The 16,351-nt window shown below is 41.8% G+C and overlaps 11 long non-coding RNA genes across 32 annotated transcripts; all 11 read left to right on the top strand.

The window, feature by feature from the left end:
• The first annotated feature begins 290 nt into the window (after positions 1–290).
• LOC117190800 lies at positions 291–1,102 on the top strand. Of its 2 annotated transcripts, none has more exons than XR_004473841.1 (3): positions 291–423; positions 637–882; positions 953–1,102. It is a non-coding gene; the product is annotated as an uncharacterized LOC117190800 (long non-coding RNA). The 2 variants fall into 2 exon arrangements; XR_004473840.1 differs by having other exon boundaries at positions 293–636; positions 677–882.
• Positions 1,103–1,589: 487 nt separating this feature from the next.
• On the top strand, positions 1,590–2,419 carry LOC117190794. Of its 2 annotated transcripts, none has more exons than XR_004473828.1 (3): positions 1,590–1,718; positions 1,932–2,198; positions 2,269–2,419. It is a non-coding gene; the product is annotated as an uncharacterized LOC117190794 (long non-coding RNA). The 2 variants fall into 2 exon arrangements; XR_004473829.1 differs by lacking the exon at positions 1,590–1,718 and adding an exon at positions 1,732–1,931 and having other exon boundaries at positions 1,993–2,198.
• A 556-nt stretch (positions 2,420–2,975) lies between these two features.
• LOC117190796 lies at positions 2,976–3,777 on the top strand. 2 transcript variants are annotated; one of them, XR_004473833.1, is made up of 3 exons: positions 2,976–3,097; positions 3,311–3,556; positions 3,627–3,777. It is a non-coding gene; the product is annotated as an uncharacterized LOC117190796 (long non-coding RNA). The 2 variants fall into 2 exon arrangements; XR_004473834.1 differs by lacking the exon at positions 2,976–3,097 and adding an exon at positions 3,111–3,310 and having other exon boundaries at positions 3,351–3,556.
• A 545-nt stretch (positions 3,778–4,322) lies between these two features.
• Positions 4,323–5,773, top strand: LOC117191385. 3 transcript variants are annotated; one of them, XR_004474046.1, is made up of 3 exons: positions 4,323–4,456; positions 5,287–5,553; positions 5,624–5,773. It is a non-coding gene; the product is annotated as an uncharacterized LOC117191385 (long non-coding RNA). The 3 variants fall into 3 exon arrangements; XR_004474047.1 differs by lacking the exon at positions 4,323–4,456 and adding an exon at positions 4,943–5,286 and having other exon boundaries at positions 5,348–5,553; XR_004474045.1 differs by lacking the exon at positions 4,323–4,456 and having other exon boundaries at positions 4,937–5,553.
• Positions 5,774–6,369: 596 nt separating this feature from the next.
• LOC117191383 lies at positions 6,370–7,090 on the top strand. 5 transcript variants are annotated; one of them, XR_004474039.1, is made up of 3 exons: positions 6,370–6,389; positions 6,603–6,869; positions 6,940–7,090. It is a non-coding gene; the product is annotated as an uncharacterized LOC117191383 (long non-coding RNA). The 5 variants fall into 5 exon arrangements; XR_004474041.1 differs by having other exon boundaries at positions 6,372–6,389; positions 6,754–6,869; XR_004474042.1 differs by lacking the exon at positions 6,370–6,389 and adding an exon at positions 6,403–6,602 and having other exon boundaries at positions 6,754–6,869.
• A 555-nt stretch (positions 7,091–7,645) lies between these two features.
• On the top strand, positions 7,646–8,448 carry LOC117191384. Of its 2 annotated transcripts, none has more exons than XR_004474043.1 (3): positions 7,646–7,768; positions 7,982–8,227; positions 8,298–8,448. It is a non-coding gene; the product is annotated as an uncharacterized LOC117191384 (long non-coding RNA). The 2 variants fall into 2 exon arrangements; XR_004474044.1 differs by lacking the exon at positions 7,646–7,768 and adding an exon at positions 7,782–7,981 and having other exon boundaries at positions 8,022–8,227.
• A 547-nt stretch (positions 8,449–8,995) lies between these two features.
• LOC117192102 lies at positions 8,996–9,805 on the top strand. Of its 2 annotated transcripts, none has more exons than XR_004474203.1 (3): positions 8,996–9,126; positions 9,340–9,585; positions 9,656–9,805. It is a non-coding gene; the product is annotated as an uncharacterized LOC117192102 (long non-coding RNA). The 2 variants fall into 2 exon arrangements; XR_004474202.1 differs by having other exon boundaries at positions 8,998–9,339; positions 9,380–9,585.
• Positions 9,806–10,358: 553 nt separating this feature from the next.
• On the top strand, positions 10,359–11,761 carry LOC117191263. 2 transcript variants are annotated; one of them, XR_004473993.1, is made up of 3 exons: positions 10,359–10,484; positions 11,315–11,581; positions 11,652–11,761. It is a non-coding gene; the product is annotated as an uncharacterized LOC117191263 (long non-coding RNA). The 2 variants fall into 2 exon arrangements; XR_004473994.1 differs by lacking the exon at positions 10,359–10,484 and adding an exon at positions 11,115–11,314 and having other exon boundaries at positions 11,376–11,581.
• A 487-nt stretch (positions 11,762–12,248) lies between these two features.
• Positions 12,249–13,087, top strand: LOC117191262. 5 transcript variants are annotated; one of them, XR_004473989.1, is made up of 3 exons: positions 12,249–12,386; positions 12,600–12,866; positions 12,937–13,087. It is a non-coding gene; the product is annotated as an uncharacterized LOC117191262 (long non-coding RNA). The 5 variants fall into 5 exon arrangements; XR_004473988.1 differs by having other exon boundaries at positions 12,255–12,599; positions 12,661–12,866; XR_004473991.1 differs by having other exon boundaries at positions 12,258–12,599; positions 12,751–12,866.
• Positions 13,088–13,730: 643 nt separating this feature from the next.
• LOC117191260 lies at positions 13,731–14,373 on the top strand. Of its 5 annotated transcripts, none has more exons than XR_004473986.1 (3): positions 13,731–13,978; positions 14,109–14,224; positions 14,295–14,373. It is a non-coding gene; the product is annotated as an uncharacterized LOC117191260 (long non-coding RNA). The 5 variants fall into 5 exon arrangements; XR_004473985.1 differs by having other exon boundaries at positions 14,070–14,224; XR_004473984.1 differs by having other exon boundaries at positions 14,056–14,224.
• Positions 14,374–14,580: 207 nt separating this feature from the next.
• LOC117191264 lies at positions 14,581–15,370 on the top strand. Of its 2 annotated transcripts, none has more exons than XR_004473996.1 (3): positions 14,581–14,717; positions 14,931–15,197; positions 15,268–15,370. It is a non-coding gene; the product is annotated as an uncharacterized LOC117191264 (long non-coding RNA). The 2 variants fall into 2 exon arrangements; XR_004473995.1 differs by having other exon boundaries at positions 14,584–14,930; positions 14,992–15,197.
• Positions 15,371–16,351: the final 981 nt, after the last annotated feature.

Raw genomic sequence — 16,351 nt, 5'->3', positions numbered from 1 at the left:
TTCTCCGCTGAAATACATTGCGGGTAATCGATCTGGAACCAGGGAGGTGAGAATGGTACCCTGTAGAACCAAAGGGGTCAATTGACCCCTCTCGAACTAGTCCTGCGCTGTTTACCGCGCAACTAGCTACGCAACTAGTTACGCGGGAAAAGAACGCGGACCAGGTCTTCGTCGACTACAATGTACTAGTTCTGCAACTAGTTACGCGGGAAGCGAACGCGGACCAGGTCTGCGTCGACTACAATGTACTAGTTCTGCAACTAGTTACGCGGGAAGCTAACGCGGACCAGTCGAAAAAGAACCGAAAAACGAAGCCGCCTTCGGTTTGATTTTGAAGGCGGCAAATAACCGCAATTCCGTGGAGTTACAGTGCCCACTCAGCTAGTTTTTACCGAGCCACGATGTGCAATAAGCACCGAAATGGTAAGTTAATCGTGATATTTTACTGTAGTTGCGCTCGTGGAATGAAAGAGACAAGAATTTACACAAACAAAATGCATTTGTTTTCCTCGTTTGCTTTATGCGTTGATTTTGTTCACTTCTGTACAACATCTAATCGCTGGAAGAGTCTTTTGTGTAAACATTTATTAAAAAAGTGGAAAAGAATTAATAAATAAATCAAATTAATATAAACAGGTACATCAAATAAAATGATGAGCAAAAGGCATTTGCGTAGACTCCGTAAGAGTGAAAGGGAAGCTAACATTGCAAAGTTAGCGTTGTGCAGGAAAGATAACAGATAACAGCAATGAAATCGATTCTCCAGCCAGCTGGCGTTTTGAGCGGCTTAAACTTTATTTTGAGTGAGGAAATTGTTCTAGCCTATAACGTAAGGGAAGAAGGCCCTTAGGACCCACAAAGAATTTTTTGCAGCTTTGCTAGGTAAAATACCATTTACACTTCTAGAGATTTAAAAATTTTTCATATAAATTAAAACAAATATTAATTAAAGAATGTATTCCGCCTGGCGATGAGCCCCCGAAAACACTGTGCGGAAGGCAATGCAAAGGATGAAGAAAAGGGTGTTTAAGAAGAAGTGTCTTGCCAAAAACCAGGAGTAGGCTAAGCATCATATAATTAAAAATTATTCGTTATAATGAAAGACATTGTGTTTTTATTTTTGTATTATTCCAGACTGCCAGATTGACTTCTACCAATAGTCAGTTCGGAACTAGTTACTGGTAACTAGGTCAGAGCTAGCTACAGGTAATAGAAGGGTAGTCGAGTGGCTAACTAGTTGCTGGCTTTCTACTGGTAACTAGTTCGGAACTACCTTCTGAGCAACTAGCTACGGGTAATCGAAGGGTAATCGAGCGGGAACCAGGGGTGGTTCCGCCCTAGGACATGCATGTGTTAAATTCTCCGCTGAAATACATTGCGGGTAATCGATCTGGAACCAGGGAGGTGAGAATGGTACCCTGTAGAACCAAAGGGGTCAATTGACCCCTCTCGAACTAGTCCTGCGCTGTTTACCGTGCAACTAGCTACGCAACTAGTTACGCGGGAAGCGAACGCGGACCAGGTCTGCGTCGACTACAATGTACTAGTTCTGCAACTAGTTACGCGGGAAGCGAACGCGGACCAGTCGAAAAAGAACCGAAAAACGAAGCCGCCTTCGGTTTGATTTTGAAGGCGGCAAATAACCGCAATTCCGTGGAGTTACAGTGCCCACTCAGCTAGTTTTTACCGAGCCACGACGTGCAATAAGCACCGAAATGGTAAGTTAATCGTGATATTTTACTGTAGTTGCGCTCGTGGAATGAAAGAGACAAGAATTTACACAAACAAAATGCATTTGTTTTCCTCGTTTGCTTTATGCGTTGATTTTGTTCACTTCTGTACAACATCTAATCGCTGGAAGAGTCTTTTGTGTAAACATTTATTAAAAAAGTGGAAAAGAATTAATAAATAAATCAAATTAATATAAACAGGTACGTGCAAATATATATTATATATTTCAAATAAAATGATGAGCAAAAGGCATTTGCGTAGACTCCGTAAGAGTGAAAGGGAAGCTAACATTGCAAAGTTAGCGTTGTGCAGGAAAGATAACAGATAACAGCAATGAAATCGATTCTCCAGCCAGCTGGCGTTTTGAGCGGCTTAAACTTTATTTTGAGTGAGGAAATTGTTCTAGCCTATAACGTAAGGGAAGAAGGCCCTTAGGACCCACAAAGAATTTTTTGCAGCTTTGCTAGGTAAAATACCATTTACACTTCTAGAGATTTAAAAATTTTTCATATAAATTAAAACAAATATTAATTACAGAATGTATTCCGCCTGGCGATGAGCCCCCCGAAAACACTGTGCGGAAGGCAATGCAAAGGATGAAGAAAAGGGTGTTTAAGAAGAAGTGTCTTGCCAAAAACCAGGAGTAGGCTAAGCATCATATAATTAAAAATTATTCGTTATAATGAAAGACATTGTGTTTTTATTTTTGTATTATTCCAGACTGCCAGATTGACTTCTACCAATAGTCAGTTCGGAACTAGCTACTGGTAACTAGGTCAGAGCTAGCTACAGGTAATAGAAGGGTAGTCGAGTGGCTAACTAGTTGCTGGCTTTCTACTGGTAACTAGTTCGGAACTACCTTCTGAGCAACTAGCTACGGGTAATCGAAGGGTAATCGAGCGGGAACCAGGGGTGGTTCCGCCCTAGGACATGCATGTGTTAAATTCTCCGCTGAAATACATTGCGGGTAATCGATCTGGAACCAGGGAGGTGAGAATGGTACCCTGTAGAACCAAAGGGGTCAATGGACCCCTCTCGAACTAGTCCTGCGCTGTTTACCGCGCAACTAGCTACGCAACTAGTTACGCGGGAAAAGAACGCGGACCAGGTCTTCGTCGACTACAATGTACTAGTTCTGCAACTAGTTACGCGGGAAGCGAACGCGGACCAGGTCTGCGTCGACTACAATGTACTAGTTCTGAACTAGTTACGCGGGAAGCTAACGCGGACCAGTCGAAAAAGAACCGAAAAACGAAGCCGCCTTCGGTTTGATTTTGAAGGCGGCAAATAACCGCAATTCCGTGGAGTTACAGTGCCCACTCAGCTAGTTTTTACCGAGCCACGATGTGCAATAAGCACCGAAATGGTAAGTTAATCGTGATATTTTACTGTAGTTGCGCTCGTGGAATGAAAGAGACAAGAATTTACACAAACAAAATGCATTTGTTTTCCTCGTTTGCTTTATGCGTTGATTTTGTTCACTTCTGTACAACATCTAATCGCTGGAAGAGTCTTTTGTGTAAACATTTATTAAAAAAGTGGAAAAGAATTAATAAATAAATCAAATTAATATAAACAGGTACATCAAATAAAATGATGAGCAAAAGGCATTTGCGTAGACTCCGTAAGAGTGAAAGGGAAGCTAACATTGCAAAGTTAGCGTTGTGCAGGAAAGATAACAGATAACAGCAATGAAATCGATTCTCCAGCCAGCTGGCGTTTTGAGCGGCTTAAACTTTATTTTGAGTGAGGAAATTGTTCTAGCCTATAACGTAAGGGAAGAAGGCCCTTAGGACCCACAAAGAATTTTTTGCAGCTTTGCTAGGTAAAATACCATTTACACTTCTAGAGATTTAAAAATTTTTCATATAAATTAAAACAAATATTAATTACAGAATGTATTCCGCCTGGCGATGAGCCCCCCGAAAACACTGTGCGGAAGGCAATGCAAAGGATGAAGAAAAGGGTGTTTAAGAAGAAGTGTCTTGCCAAAAACCAGGAGTAGGCTAAGCATCATATAATTAAAAATTATTCGTTATAATGAAAGACATTGTGTTTTTATTTTTGTATTATTCCAGACTGCCAGATTGACTTCTACCAATAGTCAGTTCGGAACTAGTTACTGGTAACTAGGTCAGAGCTAGCTACAGGTAATAGAAGGGTAGTCGAGTGGCTAACTAGTTGCTGGCTTTCTACTGGTAACTAGTTCGGAACTACCTTCTGAGCAACTAGCTACGGGTAATCGAAGGGTAATCGAGCGGGAACCAGGGGTGGTTCCGCCCTAGGACATGCATGTGTTAAATTCTCCGCTGAAATACATTGCGGGTAATCGATCTGGAACCAGGGAGGTGAGAATGGTACCCTGTAGAACCAAAGGGGTCAATTGACCCCTCTCGAACTAGTCCTGCGCTGTTTACCGCGCAACTAGCTACGCAACTAGTTACGCGGGAAGCGAACGCGGACCAGGTCTTCGTCGACTACAATGTACTAGTTCTGCAACTAGTTACGCGGGAAGCGAACGCGGACCAGGTCTGCGTCGACTACAATGTACTAGTTCTGCAACTAGTTACGCGGGAAGCTAACGCGGACCAGTCGAAAAAGAACCGAAAAACGAAGCCGCCTTCGGTTTGATTTTGAAGGCGGCAAATAACCGCAATTCCGTGGAGTTACAGTGCCCACTCAGCTAGTTTTTACCGAGCCACGACGTGCAATAAGCACCGAAATGGTAAGTTAATCGTGATATTTTACTGTAGTTGCGCTAGCCAGATTGACTTCTACCAATAGTCAGTTCGGAACTAGTTACTTGTAACTAGGTCAGAGCTAGCTACAGGTAATAGAAGGGTAGTCGAGTGGCTAACTAGTTGCTGGCTTTCTACTGGTAACTAGTTCGGAACTACCTTCTGAGCAACTAGCTACGGGTAATCGAAGGGTAATCGAGCGGGAACCAGGGGTGGTTCCGCCCTAGGACATGCATGTGTTAAATTCTCCGCTGAAATACATTGCGGGTAATCGATCTGGAACCAGGGAGGTGAGAATGGTACCCTGTAGAACCAAAGGGGTCAATTGACCCCTCTCGAACTAGTCCTGCGCTGTTTACCGTGCAACTAGCTACGCAACTAGTTACGCGGGAAGCGAACGCGGACCAGGTCTGCGTCGACTACAATGTACTAGTTCTGAAACTAGTTACGCGGGAAGCGAACGCGGACCAGTCGAAAAAGAACCGAAAAACGAAGCCGCCTTCGGTTTGATTTTGAAGGCGGCAAATAACCGCAATTCCGTGGAGTTACAGTGCCCACTCAGCTAGTTTTTACCGAGCCACGACGTGCAATAAGCACCGAAATGGTAAGTTAATCGTGATATTTTACTGTAGTTGCGCTCGTGGAATGAAAGAGACAAGAATTTACACAAACAAAATGCATTTGTTTTCCTCGTTTGCTTTATGCGTTGATTTTGTTCACTTCTGTACAACATCTAATCGCTGGAAGAGTCTTTTGTGTAAACATTTATTAAAAAAGTGGAAAAGAATTAATAAATAAATCAAATTAATATAAACAGGTACGTGCAAATATATATTATATATTTCAAATAAAATGATGAGCAAAAGGCATTTGCGTAGACTCCGTAAGAGTGAAAGGGAAGCTAACATTGCAAAGTTAGCGTTGTGCAGGAAAGATAACAGATAACAGCAATGAAATCGATTCTCCAGCCAGCTGGCGTTTTGAGCGGCTTAAACTTTATTTTGAGTGAGGAAATTGTTCTAGCCTATAACGTAAGGGAAGAAGGCCCTTAGGACCCACAAAGAATTTTTTGCAGCTTTGCTAGGTAAAATACCATTTACACTTCTAGAGATTTAAAAATTTTTCATATAAATTAAAACAAATATTAATTACAGAATGTATTCCGCCTGGCGATGAGCCCCCGAAAACACTGTGCGGAAGGCAATGCAAAGGATGAAGAAAAGGGTGTTTAAGAAGAAGTGTCTTGCCAAAAACCAGGAGTAGGCTAAGCATCATATAATTAAAAATTATTCGTTATAATGAAAGACATTGTGTTTTTATTTTTGTATTATTCCAGACTGCCAGATTGACTTCTACCAATAGTCAGTTCGGAACTAGTTACTGGTAACTAGGTCAGAGCTAGCTACAGGTAATAGAAGGGTAGTCGAGTGGCTAACTAGTTGCTGGCTTTCTACTGGTAACTAGTTCGGAACTACCTTCTGAGCAACTAGCTACGGGTAATCGAAGGGTAATCGAGCGGGAACCAGAGGTGGTTCCGCCCTAGGACATGCATGTGTTAAATTCTCCGCTGAAATACATTGCGGGTAATCGATCTGGAACCAGGGAGGTGAGAATGGTACCCTGTAGAACCAAAGGGGTCAATTGACCCCTCTCGAACTAGTCCTGCGCTGTTTACCGTGCAACTAGCTACGAAACTAGTTACGCGGGAAGCGAACGCGGACCAGGTCTGCGTCGACTACAATGTACTAGTTCTGCAACTAGTTACGCGGGAAGCGAACGCGGACCAGTCGAAAAAGAACCGAAAAACGAAGCCGCCTTCGGTTTGATTTTGAAGGCGGCAAATAACCGCAATTCCGTGGAGTTACAGTGCCCACTCAGCTAGTTTTTAACGAGCCACGACGTGCAATAAGCACCGAAATGGTAAGTTAATCGTGATATTTTACTGTAGTTGCGCTCGTGGAATGAAAGAGACAAGAATTTACACAAACAAAATGCATTTGTTTTCCTCGTTTGCTTTATGCGTTGATTTTGTTCACTTCTGTACAACATCTAATCGCTGGAAGAGTCTTTTGTGTAAACATTTATTAAAAAAGTGGAAAAGAATTAATAAATAAATCAAATTAATATAAACAGGTACGTGCAAATATATATTATATATTTCAAATAAAATGATGAGCAAAAGGCATTTGCGTAGACTCCGTAAGAGTGAAAGGGAAGCTAACATTGCAAAGTTTGCGTTGTGCAGGAAAGATAACAGATAACAGCAATGAAATCGATTCTCCAGCCAGCTGGCGTTTTGAGCGGCTTAAACTTTATTTTGAGTGAGGAAATTGTTCTAGCCTATAACGTAAGGGAAGAAGGCCCTTAGGACCCACAAAGAATTTTTTGCAGCTTTGCTAGGTAAAATACCATTTACACTTCTAGAGATTTAAAAATTTTTCATATAAATTAAAACAAATATTAATTACAGAATGTATTCCGCCTGGCGATGAGCCCCCCGAAAACACTGTGCGGAAGGCAATGCAAAGGATGAAGAAAAGGGTGTTTAAGAAGAAGTGTCTTGCCAAAAACCAGGAGTAGGCTAAGCATCATATAATTAAAAATTATTCGTTATAATGAAAGACATTGTGTTTTTATTTTTGTATTATTCCAGACTGCCAGATTGACTTCTACCAATAGTCAGTTCGGAACTAGTTACTGGTAACTAGGTCAGAGCTAGCTACAGGTAATAGAAGGGTAGTCGAGTGGCTAACTAGTTGCTGGCTTTCTACTGGTAACTAGTTCGGAACTACCTTCTGAGCAACTAGCTACGGGTAATCGAAGGGTAATCGAGCGGGAACCAGGGGTGGTTCCGCCCTAGGACATGCATGTGTTAAATTCTCCGCTGAAATACATTGCGGGTAATCGATCTGGAACCAGGGAGGTGAGAATGGTACCCTGTAGAACCAAAGGGGTCAATGGACCCCTCTCGAACTAGTCCTGCGCTGTTTACCGCGCAACTAGCTACGCAACTAGTTACGCGGGAAAAGAACGCGGACCAGGTCTTCGTCGACTACAATGTACTAGTTCTGCAACTAGTTACGCGGGAAGCGAACGCGGACCAGGTCTGCGTCGACTACAATGTACTAGTTCTGAACTAGTTACGCGGGAAGCTAACGCGGACCAGTCGAAAAAGAACCGAAAAACGAAGCCGCCTTCGGTTTGATTTTGAAGGCGGCAAATAACCGCAATTCCGTGGAGTTACAGTGCCCACTCAGCTAGTTTTTACCGAGCCACGATGTGCAATAAGCACCGAAATGGTAAGTTAATCGTGATATTTTACTGTAGTTGCGCTCGTGGAATGAAAGAGACAAGAATTTACACAAACAAAATGCATTTGTTTTCCTCGTTTGCTTTATGCGTTGATTTTGTTCACTTCTGTACAACATCTAATCGCTGGAAGAGTCTTTTGTGTAAACATTTATTAAAAAAGTGGAAAAGAATTAATAAATAAATCAAATTAATATAAACAGGTACATCAAATAAAATGATGAGCAAAAGGCATTTGCGTAGACTCCGTAAGAGTGAAAGGGAAGCTAACATTGCAAAGTTAGCGTTGTGCAGGAAAGATAACAGATAACAGCAATGAAATCGATTCTCCAGCCAGCTGGCGTTTTGAGCGGCTTAAACTTTATTTTGAGTGAGGAAATTGTTCTAGCCTATAACGTAAGGGAAGAAGGCCCTTAGGACCCACAAAGAATTTTTTGCAGCTTTGCTAGGTAAAATACCATTTACACTTCTAGAGATTTAAAAATTTTTCATATAAATTAAAACAAATATTAATTACAGAATGTATTCCGCCTGGCGATGAGCCCCCCGAAAACACTGTGCGGAAGGCAATGCAAAGGATGAAGAAAAGGGTGTTTAAGAAGAAGTGTCTTGCCAAAAACCAGGAGTAGGCTAAGCATCATATAATTAAAAATTATTCGTTATAATGAAAGACATTGTGTTTTTATTTTTGTATTATTCCAGACTGCCAGATTGACTTCTACCAATAGTCAGTTCGGAACTAGCTACTGGTAACTAGGTCAGAGCTAGCTACAGGTAATAGAAGGGTAGTCGAGTGGCTAACTAGTTGCTGGCTTTCTACTGGTAACTAGTTCGGAACTACCTTCTGAGCAACTAGCTACGGGTAATCGAAGGGTAATCGAGCGGGAACCAGGGGTGGTTCCGCCCTAGGACATGCATGTGTTAAATTCTCCGCTGAAATACATTGCGGGTAATCGATCTGGAACCAGGGAGGTGAGAATGGTACCCTGTAGAACCAAAGGGGTCAATGGACCCCTCTCGAACTAGTCCTGCGCTGTTTACCGCGCAACTAGCTACGCAACTAGTTACGCGGGAAAAGAACGCGGACCAGGTCTTCGTCGACTACAATGTACTAGTTCTGCAACTAGTTACGCGGGAAGCGAACGCGGACCAGGTCTGCGTCGACTACAATGTACTAGTTCTGAACTAGTTACGCGGGAAGCTAACGCGGACCAGTCGAAAAAGAACCGAAAAACGAAGCCGCCTTCGGTTTGATTTTGAAGGCGGCAAATAACCGCAATTCCGTGGAGTTACAGTGCCCACTCAGCTAGTTTTTACCGAGCCACGATGTGCAATAAGCACCGAAATGGTAAGTTAATCGTGATATTTTACTGTAGTTGCGCTCGTGGAATGAAAGAGACAAGAATTTACACAAACAAAATGCATTTGTTTTCCTCGTTTGCTTTATGCGTTGATTTTGTTCACTTCTGTACAACATCTAATCGCTGGAAGAGTCTTTTGTGTAAACATTTATTAAAAAAGTGGAAAAGAATTAATAAATAAATCAAATTAATATAAACAGGTACATCAAATAAAATGATGAGCAAAAGGCATTTGCGTAGACTCCGTAAGAGTGAAAGGGAAGCTAACATTGCAAAGTTAGCGTTGTGCAGGAAAGATAACAGATAACAGCAATGAAATCGATTCTCCAGCCAGCTGGCGTTTTGAGCGGCTTAAACTTTATTTTGAGTGAGGAAATTGTTCTAGCCTATAACGTAAGGGAAGAAGGCCCTTAGGACCCACAAAGAATTTTTTGCAGCTTTGCTAGGTAAAATACCATTTACACTTCTAGAGATTTAAAAATTTTTCATATAAATTAAAACAAATATTAATTACAGAATGTATTCCGCCTGGCGATGAGCCCCCGAAAACACTGTGCGGAAGGCAATGCAAAGGATGAAGAAAAGGGTGTTTAAGAAGAAGTGTCTTGCCAAAAACCAGGAGTAGGCTAAGCATCATATAATTAAAAATTATTCGTTATAATGAAAGACATTGTGTTTTTATTTTTGTATTATTCCAGACTGCCAGATTGACTTCTACCAATAGTCAGTTCGGAACTAGTTACTGGTAACTAGGTCAGAGCTAGCTACAGGTAATAGAAGGGTAGTCGAGTGGCTAACTAGTTGCTGGCTTTCTACTGGTAACTAGTTCGGAACTACCTTCTGAGCAACTAGCTACGGGTAATCGAAGGGTAATCGAGCGGGAACCAGGGGTGGTTCCGCCCTAGGACATGCATGTGTTAAATTCTCCGCTGAAATACATTGCGGGTAATCGATCTGGAACCAGGGAGGTGAGAATGGTACCCTGTAGAACCAAAGGGGTCAATTGACCCCTCTCGAACTAGTCCTGCGCTGTTTACCGCGCAACTAGCTACGCAACTAGTTACGCGGGAAGCGAACGCGGACCAGGTCTTCGTCGACTACAATGTACTAGTTCTGCAACTAGTTACGCGGGAAGCGAACGCGGACCAGGTCTGCGTCGACTACAATGTACTAGTTCTGCAACTAGTTACGCGGGAAGCTAACGCGGACCAGTCGAAAAAGAACCGAAAAACGAAGCCGCCTTCGGTTTGATTTTGAAGGCGGCAAATAACCGCAATTCCGTGGAGTTACAGTGCCCACTCAGCTAGTTTTTACCGAGCCACGACGTGCAATAAGCACCGAAATGGTAAGTTAATCGTGATATTTTACTGTAGTTGCGCTAGCCAGATTGACTTCTACCAATAGTCAGTTCGGAACTAGTTACTTGTAACTAGGTCAGAGCTAGCTACAGGTAATAGAAGGGTAGTCGAGTGGCTAACTAGTTGCTGGCTTTCTACTGGTAACTAGTTCGGAACTACCTTCTGAGCAACTAGCTACGGGTAATCGAAGGGTAATCGAGCGGGAACCAGGGGTGGTTCCGCCCTAGGACATGCATGTGTTAAATTCTCCGCTGAAATACATTGCGGGTAATCGATCTGGAACCAGAGAGGTGAGAATGGTACCCTGTAGAACCAAAGGGGTCAATTGACCCCTCTCGAACTAGTCCTGCGCTGTTTACCGTGCAACTAGCTACGCAACTAGTTACGCGGGAAGCGAACGCGGACCAGGTCTGCGTCGACTACAATGTACTAGTTCTGAAACTAGTTACGCGGGAAGCGAACGCGGACCAGTCGAAAAAGAACCGAAAAACGAAGCCGCCTTCGGTTTGATTTTGAAGGCGGCAAATAACCGCAATTCCGTGGAGTTACAGTGCCCACTCAGCTAGTTTTTACCGAGCCACGACGTGCAATAAGCACCGAAATGGTAAGTTAATCGTGATATTTTACTGTAGTTGCGCTCGTGGAATGAAAGAGACAAGAATTTACACAAACAAAATGCATTTGTTTTCCTCGTTTGCTTTATGCGTTGATTTTGTTCACTTCTGTACAACATCTAATCGCTGGAAGAGTCTTTTGTGTAAACATTTATTAAAAAAGTGGAAAAGAATTAATAAATAAATCAAATTAATATAAACAGGTACGTGCAAATATATATTATATATTTCAAATAAAATGATGAGCAAAAGGCATTTGCGTAGACTCCGTAAGAGTGAAAGGGAAGCTAACATTGCAAAGTTAGCGTTGTGCAGGAAAGATAACAGATAACAGCAATGAAATCGATTCTCCAGCCAGCTGGCGTTTTGAGCGGCTTAAACTTTATTTTGAGTGAGGAAATTGTTCTAGCCTATAACGTAAGGGAAGAAGGCCCTTAGGACCCACAAAGAATTTTTTGCAGCTTTGCTAGGTAAAATACCATTTACACTTCTAGAGATTTAAAAATTTTTCATATAAATTAAAACAAATATTAATTACAGAATGTATTCCGCCTGGCGATGAGCCCCCCGAAAACACTGTGCGGAAGGCAATGCAAAGGATGAAGAAAAGGGTGTTTAAGAAGAAGTGTCTTGCCAAAAACCAGAAGTAGGCTAAGCATCATATAATTAAAAATTATTCGTTATAATGAAAGACATTGTGTTTTTATTTTTGTATTATTCCAGACTGCCAGATTGACTTCTACCAATAGTCAGTTCGGAACTAGTTACTGGTAACTAGGTCAGAGCTAGCTACAGGTAATAGAAGGGTAGTCGAGTGGCTAACTAGTTGCTGGCTTTCTACTGGTAACTAGTTCGGAACTACCTTCTGAGCAACTAGCTACGGGTAATCGAAGGGTAATCGAGCGGGAACCAGAGGTGGTTCCGCCCTAGGACATGCATGTGTCGATCTGGAACCAGGGAGGTGAGAATGGTACCCTGTAGAACCAAAGGGGTCAATTGACCCCTCTCGAACTAGTCCTGCGCTGTTTACCGTGCAACTAGCTACGAAACTAGTTACGAGGGAAGCGAACGCGGACCAGGTCTGCGTCGACTACAATGTACTAGTTCTGCAACTAGTTACGCGGGAAGCGAACGCGGACCAGTCGAAAAAGAACCGAAAAACGAAGCCGCCTTCGGTTTGATTTTGAAGGCGGCAAATAACCGCAATTCCGTGGAGTTACAGTGCCCACTCAGCTAGTTTTTACCGAGCCACGACGTGCAATAAGCACCGAAATGGTAAGTTAATCGTGATATTTTACTGTAGTTGCGCTCGTGGAATGAAAGAGACAAGAATTTACACAAACAAAATGCATTTGTTTTCCTCGTTTGCTTTATGCGTTGATTTTGTTCACTTCTGTACAACATCTAATCGCTGGAAGAGTCTTTTGTGTAAACATTTATTAAAAAAGTGGAAAAGAATTAATAAATAAATCAAATTAATATAAACAGGTACGTGCAAATATATATTATATATTTCAAATAAAATGATGAGCAAAAGGCATTTGCGTAGACTCCGTAAGAGTGAAAGGGAAGCTAACATTGCAAAGTTTGCGTTGTGCAGGAAAGATAACAGATAACAGCAATGAAATCGATTCTCCAGCCAGCTGGCGTTTTGAGCGGCTTAAACTTTATTTTGAGTGAGGAAATTGTTCTAGCCTATAACGTAAGGGAAGAAGGCCCTTAGGACCCACAAAGAATTTTTTGCAGCTTTGCTAGGTAAAATACCATTTACACTTCTAGAGATTTAAAAATTTTTCATATAAATTAAAACAAATATTAATTACAGAATGTATTCCGCCTGGCGATGAGCCCCCCGAAAACACTGTGCGGAAGGCAATGCAAAGGATGAAGAAAAGGGTGTTTAAGAAGAAGTGTCTTGCCAAAAACCAGGAGTAGGCTAAGCATCATATAATTAAAAATTATTCGTTATAATGAAAGACATTGTGTTTTTATTTTTGTATTATTCCAGACTGCCAGATTGACTTCTACCAATAGTCAGTTCGGAACTAGTTACTGGTAACTAGGTCAGAGCTAGCTACAGGTAATAGAAGGGTAGTCGAGTGGCTAACTAGTTGCTGGCTTTCTACTGGTAACTAGTTCGGAACTACCTTCTGAGCAACTAGCTACGGGTAATCGAAGGGTAATCGAGCGGGAACCAGGGGTGGTTCCGCCCTAGGACATGCATGTGTTAAATTCTCCGCTGAAATACATTGCGGGTAATCGATCTGGAACCAGGGAGGTGAGAATGGTACCCTGTAGAACCAAAGGGGTCAATTGACCCCTCTCGAACTAGTCCTGCGCTGTTTACCGCGCAACTAGCTACGCAACTAGTTACGCGGGAAAAGAACGCGGACCAGGTCTTCGTCGACTACAATGTACTAGTTCTGCAACTAGTTACGCGGGAAGCGAACGCGGACCAGGTCTGCGTCGACTACAATGTACTAGTTCTGAACTAGTTACGCGGGAAGCTAACGCGGACCAGTCGAAAAAGAACCGAAAAACGAAGCCGCCTTCGGTTTGATTTTGAAGGCGGCAAATAACCGCAATTCCTTGGAGTTACAGTGCCCACTCAGCTAGTTTTTACCGAGCCACGATGTGCAATAAGCACCGAAATGGTAAGTTAATCGTGATATTTTACTGTAGTTGCGCTCGTGGAATGAAAGAGACAAGAATTTACACAAACAAAATGCATTTGTTTTCCTCGTTTGCTTTATGCGTTGATTTTGTTCACTTCTGTACAACATCTAATCGCTGGAAGAGTCTTTTGTGTAAACATTTATTAAAAAAGTGGAAAAGAATTAATAAATAAATCAAATTAATATAAACAGGTACATCAAATAAAATGATGAGCAAAAGGCATTTGCGTAGACTCCGTAAGAGTGAAAGGGAAGCTAACATTGCAGAGTTAGCGTTGTGCAGGAAAGATAACAGATAACAGCAATGAAATCGATTCTCCAGCCAGCTGGCGTTTTGAGCGGCTTAAACTTTATTTTGAGTGAGGAAATTGTTCTAGCCTATAACGTAAGGGAAGAAGGCCCTTAGGACCCACAAAGAATTTTTTGCAGCTTTGCTAGGTAAAATACCATTTACACTTCTAGAGATTTAAAAATTTTTCATATAAATTAAAACAAATATTAATTACAGAATGTATTCCGCCTGGCGATGAGCCCCCCGAAAACACTGTGCGGAAGGCAATGCAAAGGATGAAGAAAAGGGTGTTTAAGAAGAAGTGTCTTGCCAAAAACCAGGAGTAGGCTACTAGGCAACTAGCTACGCAACTAGTTACGCGGGAAGCGAACGCGGACCAGGTCTTCGTCGACTACAATGTACTAGTTCTGCACCTACTTACGCGGGAAGCGAACGCGGACCAGGTCTGCGTCGACTACAATGTACTAGTTCTGCAACTAGTTACGCGGGAAGCGAACGCGGACCAGTCGAAAAAGAACCGAAAAACGAAGCCGCCTTCGGTTTGATTTTGAAGGCGGCAAATAACCGCAATTCCGTGGAGTTACAGTGCCCACTCAGCTAGTTTTTACCGAGCCACGACGTGCAATAAGCACCGAAATGGTAAGTTAATCGTGATATTTTACTGTAGTTGCGCTCGTGGAATGAAAGAGACAAGAATTTACACAAACAAAATGCATTTGTTTTCCTCGTTTGCTTTATGCGTTGATTTTGTTCACTTCTGTACAACATCTAATCGCTGGAAGAGTCTTTTGTGTAAACATTTATTAAAAAAGTGGAAAAGAATTAATAAATAAATCAAATTAATATAAACAGGTACGTGCAAATATATATTATATATTTCAAATAAAATGATGAGCAAAAGGCATTTGCGTAGACTCCGTAAGAGTGAAAGGGAAGCTAACATTGCAAAGTTAGCGTTGTGCAGGAAAGATAACAGATAACAGCAATGAAATCGATTCTCCAGCCAGCTGGCGTTTTGAGCGGCTTAAACTTTATTTTGAGTGAGGAAATTGTTCTAGCCTATAACGTAAGGGAAGAAGGCCCTTAGGACCCACAAAGAATTTTTTGCAGCTTTGCTAGGTAAAATACCATTTCCACTTCTAGAGATTTAAAAATTTTTCATATAAATTAAAACAAATATTAATTACAGAATGTATTCCGCCTGGCGATGAGCCCCCGAAAACACTGTGCGGAAGGCAATGCAAAGGATGAAGAAAAGGGTGTTTAAGAAGAAGTGTCTTGCCAAAAACCAGGAGGAGGCTAAGCATCATATAATTAAAAATTATTCGTTATAATGAAAGACATTGTGTTTTTATTTTTTTATTATTCCAGACTGCCAGATTGACTTCTACCAATAGTCAGTTCGGAACTAGTTACTGGTAACTAGGTCAGAGCTAGCTACAGGTAATCGAAGGGTAGTCGAGTGGGGAACTAGTTGCTGGCTTTCTACTGGTAACTAGTTCGGAGTAGTACACCTGAGCAACTAGCTACGGGTAATCGAAGGGTAATCGAGCGGGAACCAGGGGTGGTTCCGCCCTAGGACATGCAAATTAAATAACTGCGGTAGCGGATTGTGTTTTTAAAAAGTTTTTATTTTACTTCTAACTTCACTGATATAGATTTAAGTAGAGGGTCACAAAGGATTCCGGACAAAGGGTTTGCGCGATCTTAATTTTTAGCTCGACTTTGCGGTGTCGCTTCTGGATCAAGACTGACTTGAACTTTCTGATCTTTGCATAGTTGATCCCTTTCGGGAATAGTTTTTCTATAAACATTTCAATTGATTTCGCCATCCCGAGTATTGGATTTCGTCATCCAAAGAGAGAACTGTAAAATGCCTAAAGTGCAGGATCTGCAGAAAGCCGGGAGTGAGATTGTTTATGTGAAGCCGGGTGTGGGCAAACATTGGTTTTCCATTTAGGCGAGTGTCAAAGATTGGGATTGCGGCGGGAGCCCTTGAGATTGTACATCTTAGAAATCAATTAGGCGGAGGCCCAAGATTGAAATTGTTTTCGTTTTGGAAAGCCAAAGATTGTTTACAACTCGTATAAGAGCTCAATAGAATTGGGTACGTTAACTCCCCCCTTTCTTAAATGTTTCGACCCGATACATTTTGAAGTTCTGATAGAGCTCTAATTTCTTCTGACAGTATTTGAATGTTGCTTTCCACTATTTCTTCTGACGGTAATCTTATTGATTTAATAAGTACAAATTTGGTTAATTTATAGCCGAAG

The sequence above is a fragment of the Drosophila miranda genome (genome assembly GCF_003369915.1).
Source record: "Drosophila miranda strain MSH22 chromosome Y unlocalized genomic scaffold, D.miranda_PacBio2.1 Contig_Y1_pilon, whole genome shotgun sequence".
In the NCBI taxonomy this organism is placed as follows: domain Eukaryota; kingdom Metazoa; phylum Arthropoda; class Insecta; order Diptera; family Drosophilidae; genus Drosophila; species Drosophila miranda.
Note: the sequence above shows the minus strand (reverse complement) of the source record. Positions and strands in the feature narration are given on the sequence as shown.